This window comes from Falco peregrinus, chromosome 2 (assembly GCF_023634155.1).
Source record: "Falco peregrinus isolate bFalPer1 chromosome 2, bFalPer1.pri, whole genome shotgun sequence".
Lineage (NCBI taxonomy): Eukaryota > Metazoa > Chordata > Aves > Falconiformes > Falconidae > Falco > Falco peregrinus.
Genome location: NC_073722.1, coordinates 32,093,315 through 32,114,526, shown reverse-complemented (window position 1 = coordinate 32,114,526; position 21,212 = coordinate 32,093,315). Strand labels below are relative to the sequence as shown.

The window sequence follows — 21,212 nt, the reverse complement described above, 5'->3', positions numbered from 1 at the left end:
AATGCATTACTGACTCCTGTCAAACTTATTACAGAAATCTGGTAGCAAAAGAAAAATGATAAATGTGTTGGTAATGTGCTTGTGCATTTTTTTTTTTCAAAAGGGTGATAGAAAGTACTTGATTTAGAAGTTTTCAGGATTTTGGTGGTGTCTGGATATGGTGGTCTCTGCCACTTTGATTTCTTCGACATCCATCTTTTTTTTTCAAGGCTTTTTCTACCTTTTTCTGTGAGGAGTTCTCATTCTTTCTTAATAGTTTTGTAATCAAAAGTTCTTCTCAAAATATCAAAATATATTCTCAGCAAGTGTGCAAACAATTCACTCTTTGTAATACTAATCTTTAGGTCTCTAAGAATCATTTACTGCTGCTTCTTTGTTAATGTCTACCTTTTTTGCCTGTGGCATTTCTAGTTTGTTAAAGATCTTGGGCAGCCTTTATTTTCTGCTGTTCACCTCGTGTAATCGCTTTTCCAGACCTTTTATCCGTGCCTTTTCTGCCTAATCTCTCTGACTTCAAAATTTGCCACTTTGCTGCAGTCTCTCACCAGCTGGTGCTGTTTTGCATCACAACCTGGGCATGCTGTGGTACCGTTGCCTCCCACTTACATGGATTTCGTTGCACGTTCACATCTGCCTTCATAAATGACCATTTCAGCTGCTCAAAAAGACAGGAAATGGATGGAGAGAAATCGTGAACAAAAGCTTGCTTTAGTTAACTGTTTCTTTTTACAGAGGGGAGAAGCGATGTGTATTTCTGTAGCAATATCTACAGTTTGTCCTAATGCTGCTTGGCTTTGAAAAACATACTTAAAAAAGCTTTCAGCCCATATGTAAACCTTGACAGAATGGGAAAGCCATCTACGTATCTGGAGTCAGAATTGGCTTGCATACTGCAGTAATATCTGAGAAGTTCTTTCTTGCTACCTTGAGCTAGCTGTCGCTTTTGGAGTTGTGACTAATCTAATTTCTTGCTTCACAACCTGGTTTAGGGGAAGAACTGGCTTGGCTTGTGCCATGGAGCAATGTTAGCAGTCTGAGAAGGATGTTTTGGAGAGGGTAAGGAAGACTTCACCACGGATCACTTCATAGTAAGCAGTAAGAAGAATGCATGCGAATGAGCAGAGAGGACAAAAGGAATTGTCACAGGATGAGTTTCAAGGAGGGAGATGCAAAATGACATGGAGATCTCTGGAGAATACCACTGTGAAGGAATTCTAAGAAAAAAAACCCACACCGCCTCTGGAAGTGGAAGAGAAGTGCCAAAGTGCCACTTGTAGGTGAATAAAATGCATTTAACTATACCTTTAGATTAAGTAATAGAGTGCCCGGCAAATCAGTCTGGAGACCATGGGTGCCAGCACTGTCCAGGGTTGAAGTTATAATGGGATATAAATGTAGTGTGGGTGTTCTGACATTCTTCCCCCAGGGGGTATTAAGAGGCTACTGCTCCTACCTGGCAGTTTTACAGCTCTGCTGGCAGCTCAGTGCAATTTGTGTAATCATGCCTGCTCCTGTGAATCAGAAGACCTTGGGTGGTTTTATGCAGTTCTTACACTTAACCTAGAGGATAAAGTAAAGAATCCTATCAGGTTTAGTTATTACAGTTCTCACCAGGAGCCCTACCTCCTAAAGTAAGCCTGCTCTTACTAGAGGAAAAAGAAAAGAACCACTTTGGGCCTAGTATAGGAAATAAAACTGTTTTCAAATCCATGCTCTTGTTGTCGTACAAAGGGATTCAGTCCCATGTCAGTAGAGTTGTTGCATGTTGGATCTGGTGTTGGAGTTCTCTTAGTGTGTCACTGAATCTGTTCTGCTTTGAACAAACCAGTTATCTGTTTGCTTGACTGAAAACTGTTTGATTCTACAGTCTGGAGATCAGGGTATGTGTTAGTCACCTGAGAAAGTGAGGTTCAAGACCTGCTTCCAAGTGACCAGAAAATCTGATTTGAAAAACCCTGGTGTTCTTTTACAGGTTTAGCAGTGCAGTCATTTTCCCCCGTACATCTTTTTTTCTTAAATTTGTTGTTAAAATAAAGTCTTCAGAGATTGATCTTGCCTCTTGGAATTCTCAAGAGAATTGATATATAAATTCTGTAATGAAGATGAAGACTTGTCCTCAGGTGCACGGAAAATCATTCTGTTAAACAGCCACTACAGATAAGACTTACAGGGGCAAAGGTAAGGAATTTGTTCATGTGGTCACGTATTTGTTTTAGACTGTTGAGGTAACCTATGATTTCCTGAGGATAGCACAAAGACTAGTGCTATTCAAATGTTGCAGTAATCTGAAGAACAATAAACTTTATCTTTCCACATGTTTAATTAACTGTATTCCCTTCGTAGTGTAATCCTACTAGACTAGAAGCAAATGGACAATGCTTTTGCTTTCTGCTTTAGAAATGAGTGGCATTTGTGCTCCAGTTACTTAACGTTCAGAATATTGAAATGCAGAAGGAGGATGGAAGGTGTCTTCCATCTGTGGCTTCCAGGTAGTGTATGTTAATCTTGAGGTGATGTTATTTTGATCAGCAGCATGAAAAACAACATGCTATTTGCCCCAATTTCTAGTTACTTTGTTTTTCTAAGAAGTATTATTAGAGCAGGAAGATGAACTAGTGAGTAAAGCAGATGAGAGTTCTAGATCTTTTTTTGGTGGTATCTAGAAGTGAGTCTCTCTAAGTTAGTTTATTAAATAATATTTAGAACATGTTTTCAATCTATGGTAATCCCTTGAGAGAGATAACATGGAATGCATATGGTCTTATTAGGAAACTATTTAAGAAACTAATATTTAAAAACAACCCATTTATAACCTATGACCAAATTATTGTTTGTTCATCTCTTGCCTTAAGATACTGTGCAGTTCTGTGCACTGAAACAATTTCTCTGCTTTGTTCTGCAGAGGGTTATAATTTCTTTAGTTCTCTTTCATGGTTGGTGATCACTGAAATTTTGGAGAATTGTAATAGATATGTTAAGAGTGGTATGAATGGGAGTGTCTGGGAGTTGGAGGTATCAGAAGGAGCAACAGCAGCAGAAGGGCTATAAGAATGGCACGTGTTGAAGTCACCTAGATTAGCAGGTCATCAAAATCCTGACGTGTGTCTGTGTGCAGGTGGTCAGGATGCGAAGGACCTGAGCAAATGAGCAAATCTTGATCGCTGTTGGAGGCAGGACAAAATGGACAGACTGATTATTGACAGTTCATAAAGGGTACAAAAAGGCCTATCCAAAACAAGCACATGGTTGCCAGCCTAAGAGGAGCGCAGAGTGGTAAGAACTCAATAGCTGATGTCCCTTTTTCTGTGTATTGTCACAAGGAGTCCTAGACAGACCTCCTGGATTCAATAGTCTTGGCACCTGAATTTTGCACAGACTGCTTGGTCACACACATCCAGGTGCTTGTGAGTATGTGGATATGAGGGTGAGAGTGAATGAAATCAGTCTTGTTTTAAAATGAAATCGGCTTATCTTCTTACACTGCCTGGCTTTACGGTTTGCTATGTTGCTGCTGCAGTGCTGATTCCATCTATCCTTTGCCATTACTATGTATGTAGCCAGGTATTTTTTTAAAGATTGAAAGGATGGACCCAGTCTAAAGAGAGCATGAAGGGAAAATGGAGAGCAAGAACGGGATGCAAAGATTTTTAACAGTGTATCTGATGAGATAATTTTGGAAGAGTTAAAACACTAGTCCAGAGTTTAGGGGTATGTTGATTTCTGTCATATCTATTAATCATCTAAATTCCACCTTTGATTATCCCTTTAAAAGGTCACTGGAGGCCCTTAGCTATAATCAAAAGCAAAATTTTTAGTTACATTCCTACTGTATTTATGGCAACAGTAAAGTCAGACCTACTTCTTGTCTGATTTCTCAGCAGAACTTATGACAGAGATTGGACATATTGTGGTCATGCAGGGTCAATGATATCATGACTTAGAATAAATGGATAAAAGGAGTTCCTCGTATTCAATATCAATGTCCAGACTACAGTATAAAAAGATACAAACCAGCAGAGCTGAGTGCTTCATATGAATTTAAAAAGACCTTGATCTTCCTAAAAGGGCGCCCTGCAAATAACAAATGACTAAGGCTTTCAGTTTCCCAGCTACATGTTTCACTTCTACCTATGTTCTAAGTTGAAGCTCCCTGCTTAGTAGATAAGTCTGTGTTGATCTCTGCCTTCTAATAAAAGCAGCCACTAATCTGAAATCAGATGTGACTATATAACTGGGCTTTCACTTTTCAGTTACTTTGCACCCAGATAACTATTCCTTACTAATTTTGAGTATTATTTCAACTGCAGGGATATCTACAATGCTAGATGTACTGCACTCCCAAATGAAAATAAATGGTTTGAACCTCAGAGATTCACATTGCTGGTGATCCATAAGTACATGGCTAATTACAGTGTGTATCGGTTTCTTCCCTTTTTCCATCTATTAAATTTTAAAATACTTTAAAAAATAGAATTAAAGGGGTTTTTTTTGATGTGACGAATCACTGCAACTGGCAGAAGTATTGAAATGATGCCATGTCATATAACATGTGTTAACCTTTTATAAAGATGCAGTCTATATTTTGGAGTTTGAAGTTACTGAAGGTTGAGAGAAAATAGGATCTGATTTAAATCAAGAGATCTCATGGAAGAAAGACACTCTGAGAGTTGGTTTGAGTTGTTTTTCAGGGAGGCAATAGATTGAGTTGACTAAAGTGTAAGGAATTTCAAAGAAATTGCGGCTGGAGGAGAGTGAAGAGACACTCTGTCCTCTCTTTCGTGTCTTCCCAGTTTATTTTATCTGTGTAGATTGCTGGTAATTCCCTGACCTGGAGCTTGATTGCTCAGTACTGAGTGAGGGAACCTTATCTGTCATGGTCAAGTATGTTTACTGGCACAATCTCAACTCTAGCCAAAGTCCTGTGCCACCCTGTCCTTAACCCAGATAAACTGATCCAGGGTCAGCCTTTGGTTCTGAAGTCCTGGGCGAAGGAGATCTCCCAACAAGGGGAGGGTGCTTCTCTCCTCTTCTCCCTCCTATCTTAATACTGACAGCTACAAAACCAAAGCTTAGAAGATGTCAGTGAAACATCCTCATCGGATTAATTTCTTAACATTAACATCAGCAGAAGTCTGCAAGTCTTTACAGTCAATAAGAGTCAAAGAGGAGTAGTAAACAGATACAAGAAAAAAATTTACAATTTCTTGAAATAAAGTGGATTAACAAAAGCACCAATTCCCTGTTTTGTAGAACAAAGAAAGTTTCATCAGGAACTGATTGCAAAAGCTGCCCCTTACCCAAGTGAGGCTGTGCCAAAGTCTCTAGGTATGTTGGAACTGGGTTGTCTCAAAGTAAAGCAAGGTAGAACTTCGAAACGATTGCATCCCTGTAAATTACAGTTTGGGGGCGGAAGGGGGAGTGGGTCCTGCAGTGAAATTTACACCTTTTGTTTTCCCACAGTGTTTATTGACTTTTTTCTGTTTCTGTGTTAGAGATAGAGACTTTGAGATTTAAGGTTCTATAACAGACCCAAACTTTCCTTTTAGTTTTTTGTCTTGTGTTAGAGATTATATATGCTTTTTGTTCTTTAATGTCCCTCAGACATGCTGACGTGCTCATGACAACAGCACATGTGGCTCGGTTATTGCTGCATTGAATTGGTAATTTGAGTTGAACTTTACTTTCTAGAACAGGATTGTCTAATCTGTAGTGAGCCACTTTCAGTAAAACACCAGCAAGGTTAATTCAGTGTGCTGTGGCTGCATTCCCTTTCTACTATGCAAAGTATTGTATATAGGAAGACTAGTTCTCAGTGCAGTCATCTGGCTGGAAGTGTCATTATGTGCATGTCAGGTCATCTTATGTTCTAAGTTGTGCAAGGTGAAATCTATTTTAAATGAACAACCTGTATTCTTCAGTCAGTATTTCTCTTGTTCATCTGCTGTTCACCATATAGTGTGATCTTAAGCTGTGTGTCATGGGTGGGACTTTGCTGCAGCTGTGGCTAAACTGCTGTCCTCTGCCCTGCAGCTCCAAAGCTGTGCTAGTGACAGCCTGAACTCACAAGGGGGCTCTTGTATCCTCAGACAATTAATGAGTGTAATATTTTGAACATGTGAGAAACTGTAGGTCACTCATAGTAAATGAAATGGCCCACTTGCATACATCTGCAAATGCTTTTAACAGAAATCTGTCTTCACTGTTCTTGATTCTCTCTCGGGCTGGGATCTTTCCACAACTTGAGACTGGACAGATACTTCTCTTTCTGCACACTTTGTGCCTTGGGGAGATAGCCGAAGTTTGTGTTCAGGTGATGGCATTTTAAAACAAGCCATTGAGTTGACATCAGAGAAAGGTTTAAATCTGGAAACTATACTTGCCTCCCTTATACAGGGCTTAAAGGAGAAAGTGCAAATTCAGGCTGAATCAGCTTGACTTCTGCAAAATCAGCACTTGATGGGTATTCTGCAAGGTGCTGACTCATGCCCTGATTTGAGTATTTCCAGTTATGACTATTTTTTCTTGCCTTTGGGTGTCATGTGGTTTTGAATATCTTAGGATACGTGGAAGTACAGAATGAGAGCAGCTTAACTTTATGGAGCTGTTCTGTGAATGTTTGGGAGGCAAGTTGGTGAGGGTTTGTTTTTTTGGTGAGGGTTTTGGTGTTTGTTTTTTTTAAACTCAAATAACTTATTGTTGGCCATTATAGTTTCATTTGTGATCTAGGTCTATGGATTTTAGCATGTGTGTTTTATCAGGTAATTTCATTACTACATTTCCAAATCTAATATGAAGAAGGCAAACAGGTTCGAAGCTCTTAACAATGCTTAAAAGGGATTGGGGGGGGCATTTTATAGCAAAATGCTGTGACTCAGAAATTAAGTATTACTGGGCTGCAGCAATAGTCGAACAAGAGACTTCTAGGTGCTGCACAGAACACTCCTGGTGTTTTAAGGGGATAGCATTTTTCCGAGTCCTCATTAAAGCATGGGCATATGTTTGCCTTGGTAACTATATTCTTTTTCCAAGCCCTGAATTATTGCCCTCTTGTTTGTTACCATTGTTCTGGGATGGATTTTGTGACTGCTCCTTAGCTGACCTGTTGTGAAGTCAGTGTTGCCTATACCACTTTCTATACAGCATAAGCTGATCCAGGTGTCTTTGCTCACAAGAACTTTTCTGCTGCTTATGCTTGAAGAGTAGTAGTAAACATGCAGGGAAGACAACCTCTTTGCTCAATTTAGATTCACAAGAGGATACCAGACTTGGCAGCAAAATAAAGATTCATCATGATATTATGTCACTGGCGTGTCAATGCTGGGAAGTGATGTCAGTTGAGGTTGTTTTCTGAAGCTCCCTCTCCCAAGAGAATTTTGTTTTAAATTCAATCTCTTTGCCAAATAGTTTGAGTTACTAGCATTATGTGTCAGCTACAGCAGTATCTGAAAATACCATCACTGCGACAAATTGTGGTCAGAAAGTACTACTACCTGTTTTGGAGGGTGAGAAACAACTGTGGCAGGACATGGATCATGCCACACAAGACCTTCCTTGTCTTTTATTCTTCCAACTGTTGCTTTGATACAGCAGACTTCTACAGTGAAAGTCTGCTTCTCAAGCCAACTCTTAATATGAGGTCAGAATTTGCCTTTTCTAAGGGCCTGGGATTTGCCCGTAGGGAAACAGCAGCAGTGGAAATCCTGTACTGGTTTCCGTGGACAGGGCACTGGGCTGCTGTTTTCCAGCCTCATTTTTGGAGATTGCTTCCACTGTGTCTATCATAACCTTATTTAATCCTAATGCAAATTTCATCGTTATTTACCGTAATGTTGTAAATACCACACATCATTATTGTTAATGCTTTAGATAATGGCGTGTGATATTTTGTTTGTTTGTTTTAGAAAAGGACGATGTCTCATTCACTTAAAATGTCGGTACTCCTCCAACATATCTACAAGCCCTCTGAAAATGTGGGGCTGACACAAGGTACTGTAGCTCCATGATGGTTGGAGTTTTGTTTTCAGATGTGAGAGAAAGTATGTCATAGGTAGCCAGCAAAAATTTCGGGCACGGACTTTGAAAAAATATTGTGTTGCAGACAGCTGTGTAAGCTGCATAGGTGACACTTGTTTCAAATTTGTTCTCTAGTTCTGCAGAAAATGGAGAAAATGTCATGTGGCAAAAATAAGTCAACAGTATATTTGTAATCTAATAGGTTACTTAGTTAACTTAAACTTTGGGTTACAGGTAAAGCTCAGTTCTGATATTTTTTGTCTGCATGCTTCATACTCATGTTCTCCAATTATAACTCATCTAACAGTAAGGACGTGTGTCCTTGACAAAACTCTTTAGTTTAATGCTTAATTTTAAACACTTGCAGTTCTATAATAGATGATTTTGAAGGAGCTGGTTGGTAACGTGAGGGAGGTTGCATTTGTGTTTTCAAAGGACTTCCTATTTAATCAGAATCGAGGGTTATTTTAAGTATAATTATTTTCAGAATCTTGTTTTCTTAGTTTATGGAAGTATTTTAAATAAAATGTAAAATATTTGATAGTGACAGTTAGACTAAATGGGGGGTGCGGGAGACATCTTTTTCATTCTAGTAGGCTTTCCAAGTGTTATTTTAAAGCATTTTTCCAGAGTTGAGAAATTCTCTAAAAATAGTTTTGTTTTGTCAAAGCAGGAAATAATTTGAAAGGGTTGAGAAGAATAGATAAGTGAGAACATCCATGAGAAGTGAGAGTACAAAGTTTGTCTTCCTACGCAGACGTTATCTACATTATGGTGAAAGAGTTTTTGTTCCAAGTGTTGCGATCCTCCTAGTGTCTTTCATTTCTCCATCACAATACCTGATTATGGGATTGCCTTTAGACATTTACTGCAGTAAATACGTAAGGGAGGCATTATTTCTGTTGTTACACATTGCTGGAAGTTGTTTCTTTGGGTGGAAATTACCTAACATTTCCTCAGTAATGTTTGGACAGATATTCATAGTTTCAAATAACTCAAAATCATTTAGCTAACAGAAGAAAAACTTCTTACCAGAAGAACTTGATTCTTTCCTAGACGCTTGCAGCAAGGAATGTTACAGATCCCTGAACACACTATTTGAGTTGCATACTCACTGCACTCTTGACATGACTCGTGTTGCAGAGGCTGCCTTGAGAATGAAATTAGTAAGCAAAGTCCGTATCAAACATATGCCAGACAAAGGGTCAGACACAAGGTGTGGTACATACCATTTCATGTTTTCTACATATCCCCATAATCTTTAACGGTGGAGTGTTTTTCGGAACGGGAGTTTTCTGGGTGCTTTTGATGGAGGGGAAAGTATTTGGTAGGTACTGGCTGAGAGGCTGTTTCTACTAGCGTGAGTGGGGTATAAGAAGGTCCAGAGTTGGGAGTGGATAAAGAATCCCAAAGGGTCAATCATCAGTAATTTGGGCAGAACATGGAGAGTGGGAGGTGAGTGTGGGAGGAAATGGGAGAGATGTAAGTGGAGACAATACTGGGCAAAGCTGATGATATGAGACCTTGTGACTTGAAGATGGGAGCCAGCAGAAGCTTCTGGAGCACCCCATTTGACAGATGCAAAAGGACATTGTGTCAGAACAATTTGGTTCCGGTATGGAGTGTACCCAGAGAGCTGCTACTTTTTCTGGTTGATGTTCACATGTAAAAATGACAATTAAAAAAAGAAAGGGAAGGGGGGGGTGGGGGAAGAAAAAAGGCTGTAAGTAATTTTCTTTAGCAGACTTCCATCAAGTAGGAGGCCCAAACACATTGCTGTTCTTATCAATGCTGATACAATTAGGTCAGCAATTCTGCAGATTTTATTTATCTAACGGAATGTGTCAGCCCTTGCCAAGGTGCACCATTTGCTGTATAGGAGTGGTAGGCATATTAAAGGAGTATAAAGTTGCCCTGCATCTAAAAATAGAAGTTTCTGGCAGAAAGAAAATTGAAATCTGCGTCATACATTTTTATTTTAAGGAAATTAACTGTAAATCAGATCTGGACGTAAGAAAGGATTTGTCTTAAATAGAAACACAGTGTTTGTATTTGAAGGAGTATATCTGTAAATCATATCTGGATAATGAAAGGTTTATTTTCAAAGTGTTGTAGGCAAATGCTGATAATACTAATGCAATGTCAAATGTGTAATGCCTCTTTCTTTAAAATCTAATTGAAGTTTCTTTATCTGGGAAAACATGAATCAAAATAGAGCACACCTTTTTGATGTCTCCCAATACATGCCCAGTACTGTTTCTGCACGCTGATAAGGCTATCTGTCATCCACTTAGCTCTGGGTAACTCAAAAGGTTCACGTAGGCAGGTGAAGCTGTGCTTTAAAAAGCCCTGTGCTGCATCACTTAAAAAAGAAAATCTAGACGGTTGTCCTTGTTGTAGTATATGCAGTGACTTAACATAGTCTTGCTTTGTGCTAATCCATTAAATGCCTAATGTCCAAGTTAAATGCCTAAGTTAAGTTCCTTTAAAAATGTGGACCAGTGTGTATGATTCCACAAAGAAGATACGGCATAGTTGTGGATGTGTTTGGATTTATAAAAATAAGCTACTGGCTGGTGAGTGCCTGTGTACACAACTCTCATTCAGTAGCACATGAGAGGTAGCTACTGTGCAGTGATAGTGGGGTTGCTGGCGCTATGTGATAAAGAGCAGCTTTTGTGGAAAGGCTTGTGTGCTGTAAATCCACACCCTACCTTAGCTTACGGCAACTCATTTAGCTAGTCATGTCTTCATATCTTTCTATCAAGTAGAGTTGTTTTTGGTAAAAGAACAACCTGAACCTTTTTAATATAATTATAATGAGCGAACAGAAAGTATGTGCAGAAAAAATGCTCAGGTTTCATTGGATAATGTAACTCTGCATTGGTTCTAGTTATTCCTGGGTTCACCAGGACTAACTGGATATTTTGTTTGTCTGTGAGAGGTTTTGCACACCAGGCAGGTAGCTTGGAAAGTCTAGGCTTCGGTCAGGAAAGTTTTCCTGAGAATGGGACTGAAGCATTTGGGCATATGTTCCTATTGTTATGAGCACATCTGAAATGTGTGTGGACCTCATGCATGCTAACGACAGATTGGTGTAGGTTTTGGTGAAAGGCATGATTTTTATTTTTACTACCCCTGGATAAAAAAATTGCTGGCCTTCAACCTGCTTGCTGCAGTCACTGCACATGTTATAGGGTTGGTCTGTGTATACAGAGTGGCCGTTTATCCAGGATTTCTAGATACTTGGTAGCCCCATTGGAGCAGCAACTACCTAACGTCCAGAAAACACAGAGAAATGGCAAAAAAAAAAACCCCAACCTAGAGGAGAAGAGGGTCTGTGTGGAAAAAAAACTGCAGCAGTTTGGTGGTACTGCATCCTGGCTGCTGGATAATTTGCATGTTTTAGTACACAATGTACTGCAATTATTTTAAAGGTTCAGGTGTCTTGCACCTTCATTACTTCTGAAAGCCAAACTTTAATTTTGTACCAGGGGACAGAAACCATGGAAAGCTTTTGATGCTGTCCTTTTTCCTTTGTCATTTTTGCTTCACCTGGAAACATTATTTGTGACTTAAGATTTCTGATTAAACCCGTACTTCCCCATTTCTGACTAATAGTATTGTGATGCTAAAGGAATATTACCGTGCCTTCTTGCCTAGTCCTTCGGCTGTTAGACCCAGCTAGGAATAGAGCTGGGACTGTTAAGAGTGTGAGAGCCCAACAGGAGAAGACAGAAGCATTTTTCTCTTTGAGTAGACAAAGCTGTTCAAGCAGAAGATGTGAGATCCACTCTTTCGTATGAAACAGGAGAGGGGGGGAAAAGGAGGAATTATATTGTGACATTTGATTTCAGAAACCTTCTGTGGGTTTGCTGTGCTACTGGGGAGACTAGGAGCTGGGGGAGAATGTGGCTGGAGTGAATATGGGCCGTAAGAAGCCAGCTCTACTCATTACTTTTATTACTTATGTATTTTGACTACACAAAATTTCTTTTTTCCCCCTCTGTTCAACCTACGCTTTTTCAGTCTACCTTCAGTATGTATATTTACTAACCTGTGTTAAAAGGGATCTCTTTGCTAGTAACTGCTTAAAAGTCAGTTTCTAAGAATATTTCACCTATTCAAATTGTTTGCAATAAGATGCAGAAAATGAGAACACAGATTAGGTGGAACTGTTTTTAAAGTAAATGAGTGGAAAATATTTACAAGCTTCATTGTTCTCTGACTGTAAATGCTGCTATTGAATTCCTGTTTGTTTTCATCTTAAGTAAACATTTATTTCTGGGAGCCTTCAAGCAGTGTTTTTCTTTATATCAGATGCGCACTTCAAATGCCAGTGTCTTTTGCTTAATGACCTGCCAGAGGCCTCGTTAGGCTTTCTTTGACCTAATCATTATGTTTGGGAGTCTTCTGATATGAAGATGTGAAGGTCAGCCAGTGTCAGTAATCTTGCCCCATGCTTTGACTGGAATTCATCCTCAAACTGCTTTGGGGAAGTGTACTTTGCTTACTGTTAACTTAATTTGGCTTATTTAAATCTGTACTGTCTCCATTTGTGCAGTCTGAAATGCTGAGATAAGCACTGGTCAGGTGCAAAGAGAGAGAGAGAAGACAGTTTTACTGTTGTAGAATTCCTGCTGTGCTGTGGCTCTTCATCTCATCGCCTTACGTTACTGCTCTAGCTGGAAGAATAAAGCACCCTTCAGCTGCATCTCTTTGCTGCCCCAAAAAATAAAGACTGGAAAAATAATGCTGGACTCATTCTGCCACCCTTTCCTGCCAGGATTAGTGGATAGAGTGTACTGAGAGGTAGGTTGGACCAAAACAAATGGGAAACTGGTAGCTAAACATTGGTTACACAGCTGACCCATCACTCAGTACCTGAACACCACTGGAATTTGGGCTTAATGTATCAACTCATCCAGTACAAATCTCTGTGGTAAAATGTGATGTTTGGGGTGGATTAACGATTCCCTCTGTTAGAAATTCCTAAATTTAAAATATGAGCAGCCTTACCATTATTAGGAAATACAGGCTAACTGCCAGAACTCTTTCTGGCGGAAGGATTTGATTGTCCATAATTCTAATAGCTTTAGCTGTTTTAAGGAATTTTAAAATCTCTCTTAATTGCTTTTTAAACTTTTTACGTTACTGTATTCATTTAGTAATCTTCTATATAAATATATTTCTAAATAAGGTAATTAAAGAAGCTTTTTCTGCCTTTCCTGATCAAAACAATAGGGGACCTCAGCCCCATTGTAGGGCTTGTTTTGAAAATATTTAATAATTATAGGATGAATGAACTATTTGTATTGCTTATTTATGATGCCTCATCTGGATTTGCCCTTGCCTGTGAAGCTTCATTTGGACCTAAATTAATTAGATGATTTTAATTAGAGGAAGGCCTTTGATTTGAGAGCAGGAAAGCATGTTTGCATGGAGGCTACACCCTTTTCTTTATCTGACAGCATCCTTGAATATTAGCAGCATGTAATAATTAGGTGTGTCAGGTTATGAGTTGATTCATCTTCTTTAAGTGGTCCCAGAGGAAGAGGTGGAGGACAGCTTTTTCTCCAGAGGAGGCTGCAGACACTGAGATACGTGATGTTTCTTGATTGAGTATCCTTAATTCCTGATACTTCCTTAGAATACGTAACCACTAATACTTAAGTTCTTGAGCTCTGCAGCATTCCTGAAGTGCAGACACAAAGGTAGCAAAAGCTGCTGAAGTAAAAGGTAGGAGAATGAGCAGAAACACAGCATGTACGTGAAAGTGATGTAGCCCATGTTGGGGAAGCAGGCTAAAATTTGTTCATTTTATAGTGGTAAAACCAAAATCTTCAGCATGCCAGTCAGCACAGCATTTGCATCCCTTCTGCATGTTTTGTATAGTTTTTGTGATTCAGCAAGTGTGTACTCTTAGTCTCTCCTGTAACTGATAAAAGTAACCAGTGTCCTTTTGAATATGGAGCCCCAAACACCACAAGCTTTACAAGTTGTTTGTTCTAGAGGTGATTTTTCCGAGTTCCTAAGCACTGTTGATCCAGCGTTGAATTCATGATAGAAGCTAACAGTGGTCTTTAGCTTTGATTTTGGATTGGAATCCAGCTACATGTGGGGGCAAGTACGTCCTGAAAAGATGTTACTATTAATTATAAAGCAGACTCAAAGTCAAGTACTTGGTTCCCTAGATTCTGTAATAGCATCTGGAAGTGGCTAACGCTTCTTAGGGTGTTCTAGCAACTTTCTGGTACGTGTCAAATAAATAGTCCAAGCACAAAACTTTGTTCAGATTCCTGTGTCTAGGCTAATGCTCCATGGTCTTCTCCTTATACCTAATTTGATTTCAGCAATTCTGGTACCAGAGAAAGAGTAGGGGCCTCAGGTGTGTAGAAGGGATGATGGCAAGGTCTTGCCTGCAAGCTAGAAGAGTTTTGTTTCTGAAGAAGAGGGTGCTGCAAACAGGAGAAGAATGAACAGATAAGAGGGTGGTGGTTTTTTTCCCTGTTCTGTTTTCTGGCTCTTCTGGGGAGGAAGCAACTATGTGTTATCCTATATTTTGAGGTCTCAGTCTGAATGAACGTGACTGGAGTGAGGGATGTCACAGGAAGGAATCTGAATTAGGAATTTGTGCTACTAATTTCTATTTGTTCTTACAAGGAATCTGCTGCTGGAAATGTACATCCTAACCCAGCTGTTTCCCTTGAAGGATAATTTTTTTTTTAATAGTTTACTGTAAAAACTTTCACAATATTGCTGTAATTTAATAAATAAAGGTTTGAAAACTTCATCACTGGAAGAAGATAGTTAAACATGGAGAAATTCATGGATAATGTTACTGATGTTTTGAACCTGTAACTGCTGTGAGATGAGCAAATAGTGTAGGATGAAGCCATGTATTTAGGTTAGCAGAATTTTTGCCTTTAAATTAGAAGATCAGACCTCAGAACAGAAGGTAAGTCCAATAACATGTTCTATGTGAGGTCAGAGTTCAGTCTTCAGATAATTCAGTGTGATGATAAGGTGTAGGCATTAGTTAACAGTCATAAAGTAGAGATAGGGTGTCATCTAGGGAGTTTTTTCCTGCTCACAAAGCAAAACCAGTAACTTGTTTATCTTATTTTTAAGATGTTAATCCCAAACACAATAAGGGAACACTGAAAGCTGACATAGGATTAAGCTTTATCAATATTAAGGCCACTTATACTGAGAAGAGGGTACTAAAGGAAAACTAAAATTGTAATGCTAATTGTAAAATTGATGGAGGGAGGGGAAGATGAGACCCAACCTTCCCTCCTCCTCTGAATTTCGTTAGGAAATTTCAGAACTTGGCCCACACCTGGCTGACGTGTTGGTGCTGTAAAACTTGTGTCCCCAGCTCCAGTTAATAGGATACATCTGGGCACTTACAGGCAAGGGAGGGAAAACATCTTGGAAGGAGTGTCCAGCTAAATATCAGCTGGCTCGTGTTCTACACTTGTGATTATTTTGTTTTCAGTCTCCTAGCCTCACCTGAAATCTTCTAAAAAGCTTTTCTTTGTTTTGTCTTTAGGATCATTTGGCACGGTAGGGGACAAGAACTCTCAGGGTGATGTCAACAAACTCTGGAAGGTGCAGATCTGGAAAAAATAAAAGATGTATTGAGACGCTCCTGTGAGAGGGCCATGGTCAGGTGAGCATGGGGAACACAAGACCTGAAGCGGTTTTAGATCACAGCACAGAGGACAACACTGCGGTAGACCAAAAATGAGTGCCTCTCCTGCAAGGGACAGACAGGAGAGTAACTCTCCACTGCTCTGGGGGAAACCTTAAACCACCACCTAAGGGCCTTTGTACAAGGAAAGGCATTCTAAATATTGGGGTAAGTCGGGGAGGGACAGGAAAGTCCATGAAGATAATGTAGGAAATACAACTTGCATTTTTACAGGGCATCCTGAAATAATGAATACCTTCTTTGAGAGGAGTGCACGATCCTCATCTGGTTTTGGCATAAACGTATCAGTGCAGATTAGTGAGTAAATACTATTTTATGGTTGCTGTAGGTTCAGTTTGTTTTTGTCCTTCCTGAAAGATAACAATCTGGACGTGCAGCTATCAAGCTGTCTTTCACAAAGAATACTTGCAGATGTATATGTAAGCATACATGTAGCAAAAAGAATTTGTTTTGCGTCCAAAAAAAATAAATCACTTTGTTGTCGATACGGTTCCTATTTGCCTGCCAGATATAAGTTCTATATCCCAAGGATAAAAGGAAAAAGCTCCTCACATTGTCATTGTGTGGCCTTAAAAAAGGCAATTTTTTCCCCCTAAATGCAAGTAAAATGGTTTCTTCTGCAAGTGAAACAGTTTTCTATAATACTTGCTCTCTCTTCCAATAAATAAGAGTTATTGGAATACAGGTCTACGGTCAGTTGATACATTCAAAGGGGTCAGTCTTCATTGCTGATCTAAACTGATTTGAGAATTGGCTGTCACTGTGGTGTAGCCCTGTCCTCCTTCCCCTGCACTGGCTGTTTTTACTCTGTAGCTGAATGTCCATAGCTGCTGGTGGCCAGACCAGAAAGACAAGCAACAAATTAATCAAGCTAATATCTGGTTTCAGATGATCTCTTCTGAGCTCAACTTCATCTTTGTTAATAAACAGTGATTTAGAAGTGCTTTCCTACTCTTAACAGTATTCATTACCACACTAATGAAATTAATAAATGGATGTGAATAATTACACTTTTCTGTAATTCAAATATTTTTATAATACTGAAATAATGAGAAAAAAATGTACTTTGCAGAGGTCAATTGTCTGCCATTATCTCTCATGACAAACCAACTTCTGAAATATACTTAATGAGTTATACAGCTTCCTTAACCAGGCTAGATGAATCATTAGATAATACTAATGTCTTTTGTTTGAAATTTTTCCAGTTCTGTGTTCTCACTTGCTGTAATAAGCATTCATATAATAAACAGTATTATACTTAGGTTAAAAACACTACTCGGACTCAAAAATCAGAAGGGGATGTGCAAAATCCCTTTGTTTCCTGTAACAGAGCTGTAACTGCTTCTGGGCTAGGTGGTGGTTAATAACATGATACGAACTCCTAACTCCTGCAGGAACTCCCATTCTAAGCAAGTGTGCTGCTGTTTAAAATAGGAAGTAGCACTGTAGCTTAGACACAGTGAAAGGCTGAAAAGGCTCCTAAGCACTGGATTGGCATCCCAGGGGTTGAAGAAAAGCGTGTACTTGGTGGCACAGACTTAATTGCTCTTTCATCTCCTCCCTTTCTCCAAGCTGGCTATGTCTCTCCCCACCTCTCCAATCTGAGCCTGACCTAGCTCTGTTCCTGGTGCACCCTGGTTGCTTGATCATCTCTGCTCTTTTTAGGTATCTTCTACCAATCTCCTACTCTGGCCAGTCCCAGATGTTCCCCTGAGCTCACTATGGAAATCACTACTCAAGCTCTTTGAACTTCCTATCTGCAAACCTCTCCCCCATTCTCAGACAGAACTCATCTTTCTGGGGTGCCCTTGTTCTGTCCCCCAGCAGTGTCCCAATGCCTTTTTCCAATTTTGTTTGTTTAGCTGGTTCTATTGCTCCTAACTGTCCGTTTTGCTAATCTTTCCCTCCTTCTCAAGTATAACTTCTTTCTGCAGTCTCCCCCTCCATTCAAAGCCTTCCTGTTTCCCAGCTCTCTCACACGCTTTACTAGCCTTGCCAGCACTCCTCAGATCTTGCTCATCCTAGACAATTCATTAATTTCCAAACCCTGATCTCCTTACCTAGCCAGCCCTGATGACCAGCTATGACTGCAACTCCTCACTATTAGATAATTGATTCTTGCCGGACTCTAATCTGTTTCCTCTCCCAGCTTGTTGTTTCTACACGCTTTTGTTCAGGTGAAATGGCACTCCTTGTCCCGGTGGTGGGCAAGTGTCACCGAGGCCACCACAGGCATAGGAGGCCAGGCTTCCCTGCTCCTAGCTGCAGTGCTGTCCACCTGCTGTCGCTCTGGACACTTTGGGCTGGTGTGCGCTTTGTAATGCTGGAGTGCAGAGTCTAGAGCTGTGCTGAGATGGAGCCAGGTCAGATGGCTTTGTTTAAAGCCCATTACTTTTTATTGTTTATTTATTGTTGAGATTTTCAAGAGTTTTTGTGTAGTTCTGCTCTTTTTGGGAGTGCTTATGCTTACTGTAAGCATAGCAATACTGTCTTTTAGTGCAGACTGTACATGTTCTATCAAGCTTCAAAAATAGGTTAAATTGGATTTAAACATGACAATGAAAGGCCAGGCAATATGTCAAAATGTCTACTGACAACTGCAACACCTGTTTCAGAAAGGCCAGGATTTGTGTCACCATGGTCATAGCTTTTTATTCCCATGCTCTGAACACTTGAAGCGTGGCACAGTGCAGTTCTCTCTGTAGGTAGCTTGTGGATACACTTCTCAAGGAATTAACTGAAAACATAAAAAGCCTGTAGCAAGTACTCAGAGGTCAAAAGGCAGCCATGTAAGCCTGTGTAAAATTTATGCTGCTTCTTGTTTACTTTTAAGTCTTTGTTATATAGCATACCATTTCTCAAATAATACACTGTCAGGTCGCGTTGTTTTCCCCAGCTTTCTGGGGAGTTGGACTCAACGATCTTTATAGGTCCCTTCCAACTCAAGATACTGTATGAGTCTATGAAATTGAAGTGCATCTTGTAAGACAACATGAATGGATTCAGTTCTGTAGTAGCTCTTGCTTGATTAATTTTTTATGCTATATTTGGAGTTTTAGGGAAGTTACACACAAAACCATCATCAAAACATTAGGGAAACTAACACAAGACACCTTCTTTATTTTGTGAATGAGTCTAACGTTAAAAAAACCCAGACATTATAAGACTTTCTCTACCCTTAGCACTTCAGTGCCATGGTGGCATGGAAATTGTAGCTGTTACTTGTTTGCACTTGAGATTCTAGGAGGAATTTTTGAAGGTGAAGAGAAAGAAACCCAGGTCAGAGACCTGTACTATGCTAATAGAAAGTGAAGGAGAGTGGCAGAGGATGCAGAAAGGCGAACTCCTTTTATCAGAACTGTAAGAGAATTAAAAGAAAAAGCAGAAGGCTGGCAGTGAAGCAAAAGGAAGGTAACATACTAAGCAGAAGAGTGCAAGGGCCTGTGTCAAAGGAAGGTGGGGATGCAGCAGCTAGGCTGAGGTCATTGCAAACTTTGGCAAGACAGGTTTCATGAAATTAAATATTGCATTACATCTGAAAGTCACGTAGCATGAGATAGGGTGTGGCCCAATACCTTTTGTTTAGTAAGTATAGACATAACAGCAACAAGTTTGAGAAATCCTGCTTCTGGAGTAGCCAGCCTTTCACAAACCTGGGGCTGCAGTACTGGCAGTGTGGGACTCCCTTCACACATCCTTTGCCTGCTCTCCTGTCGCAGGGATTGAAGTGGATGGGGGTTTTTTGGTCTCTCCCACTGCAGCATCTGGAGGTGCACAGTCCTTGCCAGGTGCTGTGCAGGGGAGCCCAGGTACCTGCCTCGGGCTGGGCTGATAGGCACAGAGCTCCAGCACTCATTCATGGGTCTCCAGCCACACCACGCTCCTGCATGAGGTCAGGGGAGGGACCTTTGTCTCTTCTGGGGTGTCTGTGCATAACCTGGCACTCATTACTAAAGTCCCTTTTGGTTTTATTTATGTAAATATTTTTTCAAAATAACACAGACTAAAAAGACAAACATAGTAACAAAAAAAGATGCTTGGTTGTCATCTGTGGATTTACAGAAGTCTGTTAGGCAGAGGGACTGCACCATCTCTGTGGCCACAATATTGATCTGCTGTCTGTGGTAGGAATAATGTGGTCTTTTGGTGCATCTCTGGTGACACTATAACTGAGGGATGGTGAACAGAGCTGAATGTGAGCAAGGTTTGTGTGATTTGGCTGTTTGCTCATTGGGAAATAAGTCCATTGACCAACAGGCAGCATAGCTGGTGTCAGTTGGAGGTGATGCAGTTTCAAATGTAAGTACACAGTGGAGATGCATTAAAATTTTACCAGCTATGTTAAAAGTGTGTTAGTACACGTACTGATTTTCAGCTGCTCAGAGTCTTCAGTGTAAATACATGACCAAGATTAATCAAAATTTTGCTTGACATGGGAAAGGTCTGTAGTAGAATGTGCAAGGTAAATAATGGAGGACAAGCTACAGGACAAAGCAAATAGACATAGAAATTATTCTTTAATTTTGCAATGTTTTTTCTTCCACATGATAGCATAATTTATTTTTTATCTGTGAATGTCTATGTGTAATTTTAAACACGTTTAAATTTATCTTCTACTTATAAACATGTTAGGATGAATACAGAAAATGAAAAATAGATTTGGCCATACCATTCTGTTCTGAAATAAAAAATTATCTTGGAAAAATTACTTGCTCTGCCCTTAAAAAAAAAAAAAAAAAAAAAAAAAGATTTTAACTCCTATGTGAAGTTTTCAGTTTGGCACATTGGCAGGGGGAAGCTTGGAATACAGTTTGCATTTTTAACTTTGAGGACCATTTACCCTGGCAATAGTTAATTCAGGGACATATTGACTTTCTCATCATCTGGTGTCTTTAAATGAAGACTAAGTATTTTTTGTAAGCTAGATGCTTCAACTTAATCTAAAAATGTGGTTTGATGCAAAGTCATTTGGTCAAATTCAGAAACTGCAGTTGTGTAAATTGGAGGAGATAAATAATCATTTCCTCTTATCTATACAGAACTTTTCCTCAGTTGTGCTTTTATAGAACTCTACACTTCCTCAAATGTATTTCAAGTATATAGTGAAACTTGAAACAATCAAAATTGTCATCACAATTAAGCAATGAGGTGTGGCAGCTGCAGTCTCTGGTTTGGAGGAGAAAGCAAAGTAGATGGCAGTCTCCAGCCAATTAAGAAGCTAATGCCAGCGTCATTGTGCCTTTTTCCACCAGGGACAAATCACCTAAATATGCTTTGCTTGTTCTCCCTCCCTTAGTTAGTAGGGGAGTCTTTCCTCTTACCTTTCTCGAGTAGGTCCAGGTCTATAAATGGAAAATAAATCCATTAGTTTCTAATATTTATGTTGAAAAAGCTTTTCTATAGACCAGGTGATTTAAATAGGCCTGCTGTAGTGAGAAAGGTGCTGCTTACTGTGAGGACACAAAAATGCAGTCCTTTACTT

The 21,212-nt window shown here is 39.7% G+C and overlaps 2 long non-coding RNA genes across 5 annotated transcripts in view; both read left to right on the top strand.

Moving 5' to 3' along the window:
- Positions 1–284: 284 nt before the first annotated feature.
- On the top strand, positions 285–3,267 carry LOC129783879 (uncharacterized). The gene is made up of 3 exons (XR_008745934.1): positions 285–1,273; positions 1,973–2,178; positions 3,116–3,267. It is a non-coding gene; the product is annotated as an uncharacterized LOC129783879 (long non-coding RNA).
- A 1,982-nt stretch (positions 3,268–5,249) lies between these two features.
- Positions 5,250–21,212, top strand: part of LOC129783915 (uncharacterized) — a 32,619-nt gene continuing 16,656 nt past the window's right edge. For all 4 annotated transcript variants that reach the window (XR_008746018.1, XR_008746019.1, XR_008746017.1 and 1 more), the window contains exons 1-3: positions 5,250–5,325; positions 12,578–12,825; positions 15,569–15,688. This is a non-coding gene — a long non-coding RNA (uncharacterized LOC129783915). The remainder of the gene's footprint in view (positions 5,326–12,577; positions 12,826–15,568; positions 15,689–21,212) is intronic.